The sequence below is a fragment of the Montipora capricornis genome, chromosome 10, assembly GCF_036669925.1.
Source record: "Montipora capricornis isolate CH-2021 chromosome 10, ASM3666992v2, whole genome shotgun sequence".
Lineage (NCBI taxonomy): Eukaryota > Metazoa > Cnidaria > Anthozoa > Scleractinia > Acroporidae > Montipora > Montipora capricornis.
The window spans coordinates 47,276,422-47,281,421 of record NC_090892.1 but is presented as its reverse complement, the minus strand read 5'-3'; positions in this window follow the sequence as shown (position 1 = coordinate 47,281,421).

Below are 5,000 nucleotides of genomic sequence, written 5' to 3'. Positions count from 1 at the left end.
GCATCCGTAAGCGTACTTCAGGATCCTTCTTTATCCCTAACCGTACTTAAGCATCCTTTATCATCCCTAGCCGTACTTAAGCATCCTTTATCATCCCTAGCCGTACTTACGCATCCGTAAGCGTACTTCAGCATCCTTCTTCATCCCTAACCGTACTTAAGCATCCTTTATCATCCCTAGCCGTACTTAGGCATCCCTAACCGTACTTAAGCATCCTTAATCATCCCTAGCCGTACTTAAGCATCCTTTATCATCTCTAGCCGTACTTAAGCATCCGTAAGCGTACTTCAGCATCCTTCTTTATCCCTAACCGTACTTAAGCATCCTTTATCATCCCTAGCCGTACTTAAGCATCCTTTATCATCCCTAGCCGTACTTACGCATCCGTAAGCGTACTTAAGCATCCTTCTTCATCCCTAACCGTACTTAAGCATCCTTTATCATCCCTAGCCGTACTTAGGCATCCCTAACCGTACTTAAGCATCCTTAATCATCCCTAGCCGTACTTAAGCATCCCTAACGGTACTTAAGCATCCTTCCTCATCCCTAGCCGTACTTGAGCATCCTTAATCATCCCTAGCCGTACCTAGGCATCCCTAACCGTACTTAAGCATCCTTAATCATCCCTAGCCGTACTTAAGCATCCGTAAGCGTACTTCAGCATCCTTCTTCATCCCTAACCGCACTTAAGCATCCTTTATCATCCCTAGCCGTACTTAAGCATCCTTTATCATCTCTAGCCGTACTTAAGCATCCGTAAGCGTACTTCAGCATCCTTCTTTATCCCTAACCGTACTTAAGCATCCTTTATCATCCCTAGCCGTACTTACGTATCCGTAAGCGTACTTAAGCATCCTTCTTCATCCCTAACCGTACTTAAGCATCCTTTATCATCCCTAGCCGTACTTAAGCATCCTTTATCATCCCTAGCCGTATTTAACCATCCCTAACCGTACTTAAGCATCCTTAATCATCCCTAGCCGTACTTAAGCATCCCTAAGCGTACTTAAGCATCCTCTTTCATCCCTAGCCGTACTTGAGCATCCTTAATCATCCCTAGCCATACCTAGGCATCCCTAGCCGTACTTAAGCATCCCTAAGCGTACTTCAGCATCCTTCTTCATCCCTAACCGTACTTAAGCATCCTTTATCATCCCTAGCCGTTCTTACGAATCCGTAAGCGTACTTAAGCATCCTTCTTCATCCCTAAGCGTACTTAAGCATCCTTTATCATCCCCAGCCGTACTTAAGCATCCCTAAGCGTTCTTAAGCATCCCTCCTCATCCCTAGCCGTACTTGAGCATCGTTAATCATCCCTAGCCGTACCTAGGCATCCCTAACCGTACTTAAGCATCCTTAATCATCCCTAGCCGTACTTAAGCATCCCTATGCGTACTTAAGCATCCTTCTTCATCCCTAACCGTACTTAAGAATCCTTTATCATCCCTAGCCGTACTTACGCATCCGTAAGCGTACTTAAGCATCCTTCTTCATCCCTAACCGTACTTAAGCATCCTGTATCATCCCCAGCCGTACTTAGGCATCCCTAAGCGTTCTTACGCATCCCTCCTCATCTCTAGCCGTACTTGAGCATCGTTAATCATCCCTAGCCGTACCTAGGCATCCCTAACCGTACTTAAGCATCCTTAATCATCCCTAGCCGTACTTAAGCATCCCTATGCGTACTTAAGCATCCTTCTTCATCCCTAACCGTACTTAAGCATCCTTTATCATCCCTAGCCGTACTTACGCATCCGTAAGCGTACTTAAGCATCCTTCTTCATCCCTAACCGTACTTAAGCATCCTGTATCATCCCTAGCCATACTTAAGCATCCCTAACCGTACTTAAGCATCCTTAATCATCCCTAGCCATAGGTAAGCATCCCTAAGCGTACTTAAGCATCCTTCCCCATCCCTAGCCGTACTTGAGCATCCTTAATCATCCCTAGCCGTACCTAGGCATCCCTAACCGTACTTAAGCATCCTTAATCATCCCTAGCCGTACTTAAGCATCCCTAAGCGTACTTAAGCATCCTTCTTCATCCCTAGCAGTACTTGAGCATCCTTAATCATCCCTTGCCGTACTTAAGCATCCCTAACCGTACTTAAGCATCCTTAATCATCCCTAGCCGTATTTAAGCATCCCTAAGCGTACTTAAGCATCCTTCTTCATCCCTAGCCGTACTTGAGCATCCTTAATCATCCCTAGCCGTACCTAGGCATCCCTAGCCGTACTTAAGCATCCGTAAGCGTACTTCAGCATCCTTCTTCATCCCTAACCGTACTTAAGCATCCTTTATCATCCCTAGCCGTACTTAAGCATTCCCAAACGTACTTAAGCATTCTTAATCATCCCTAGCCGGCGTTCTTAAGGATCCTCAATCGCCCCTAGCCGTACTTAAGCATTCTTGGTCATCCCTACGCATACCTAAGCATCCCTGATCATCCTTAGCCGTACTTAAGCGTCAACCATTATCCCTAACCGTACTAAGGCGTTATCAATCATTCTTAAGAGTATTTAAGCCGCGTTTTTAATTAATATCTAGGCTGGACAATATCCCCTAACTTATCGAACTTGGAGGTAGAGAGGAATTCCTTGCAAGATATTATACCTTGCGTAATTTTTTTCCGTGTCGGCAAATTTAATATTGTGTTATCAGGTCCTACACTTTCGAATGATAGACCTTAGGCTCTCGCGACTTTAAAAGCCTTTATAAGAGTCTATTAATATTAAATAATTAATCAATAAATTAAGTTTTTTTTAATTTAAACTAGTTGCTTTTGGTATGCACTTAAACTATTCGTCTTATATATGTTTGTTTTATGTTAAATATAATTCAAATTATAGTTTAAAGTGTTTACGAAAGTAATTAGTTATTTGTCTATCGAGATTTTACTCATATAGTTTGTTTTGTAATCAAGGCAGGTCGAAAGTACAGGTCATATAGGTCATTGCTCTACCAATACGGAAACCACCCAAACGCTTTATTACTGCCTAACCTAGTCCTAAAAACGGTGTTTAGCATGAACGTTGGTTTTGGCGTAGGTTTTGGGTGGTTTCTGCATAGAAATATAATAACAGTGACCTGTGACCTGTACCTTACACCTGCTGGCCGTTGTTGTTTTGGGCCTTTCAACGTCAAGAAACACATCAAATAGCGATATTTCTCGTTACGTCACTAACCGTCATTGATGTGCAACCCAGACATTTATTAACAGTAACTTTTTTTCCGGGGGTTGCAAAAATTTTAATATCCGGAAGATGATGGTATCTGGTGATGGCTACTTCTTTGTGAGTTCGTCATTTCAGATATGCCGCCCATTCGTCTCCTTAAAGCAGCCATCAAGATCGTCATTGTGACGATGTGATGTAACAAAGAACGTTGCGTGACAAGGCAGCAGGCCGAGGTCGCACTGGAGACCCTATATGGACCGATCAAATGCGGTGAATAACCTGTTTATTATTTTTTACTGAAACGGTGTGCTGCCTGGGAACCACAGCTTAAGGCTGGCTTGCGATGCTGATTGTCAAAAGAGAAATATCAGGCAATGCCGCAATGATCGGTTGATTCTATTCTCAATATTTATGAAATGGTAAAGCAACACTGTTTACTTGTGAAAACATTTAAAAGGATTCAAAAAAATGTATTCGTGGTCCAAAAGATTTTAATGTAGCCATGTAACCTTGCGGCGGCATCACACAAGCTCGCGCAACCAGGGCTACGATTCCCACCGGGTTGGCGGGGAAGATAGAAAAATTCCTTCCGCTCGCAGAGCCAATCAAATTGTAGGATTCGTAGAATTCCGCCCGCTCGTGCATTGGGAAAAAGATTATCTTCAAGTATTCAGATGTGCGTAAACAAGTGAGTTGAATTTGTGACGCACTCTTGTGCTTCGTTTTATACCGTTGATCTACCGTACTGTTCACGGATCAACGAAGACGTACAACGTACCATGAACGTTACTGTCACTTGAAAATGTGACCTCGCGTTCCTGTAATCTCTTTGCGAGTATTACAAGTCATTAAACTCGCAAAATGTGTACCAAATATTCAGCAAATTGAAATTGGTTTGAGCGCTGTAAAGATTTGGATAGGAAAATGAAAAATTGTCGTCGAGTCCTCACGTCTTCCACACAACCCCAAATTTCATATATCGTGTATAGTAGTTAGAAAGCGGCTGAGAACAACAGAATTTTTTTCAAAATTAAGAATCGCACTTGCAGTCCCTGATACACTGTTGTTTTAATTGGTAAATATAACAATTTGTGGTGACGTCTTCCTTGCCTGTTTAAGCTCATTCGTGATGGTGGATACGGTAATTTGTCATCCGCTGAAGGACTACTTAAAAGGGCGATTTAGTCGTGTCCAGTAGGGTATCCGCTCAAAGGTTTTATGTTTACTGTCTCTTCATTATAAGATTCACAAATAATTCTTTGGAATTTTGAGTCACTTCATTTAATTATCATATCAAGGATTAAATACAATAATGATATTAACCATGATACTAAAAAAATTATTAATGGTAAGAACTAAGAAATATTTTCAACAAAAACGTGCATACACAATAGAGGATTTGCAAGGCAGCCATGTTGCATGGCAGGAACAATGGATTCTTTTCCCTATGGGAACAAATGTTCTTTCTAATGAAAACATTTTCATTTTTCCTGCCATGTAACATGGCTGCCGTGAAAAACCTCTATAGGGTGTTTTCACATGACCTTGCGGCAGACATGTTGGCGATGGAAAAGGCGGCCTTATTGGTGGAGGTTAGGGATGCTACAACCCAAACCTTTACTAATGCTAAAATTAGGCCTAAAAACAATGTTTAATAATGTTTACGCCTATGCGTAATATGCGTAATAACAACAACCTGCAACCTGCACTTTAAACCCACGGCCATATTGGTGGTCCAAACTCATTTGCGGGGACTTGAATTCTATTTGTACGCAAATAGTTTATTTTGTTTCATTAAATTAGCCTATACAAAAGTCACATGTT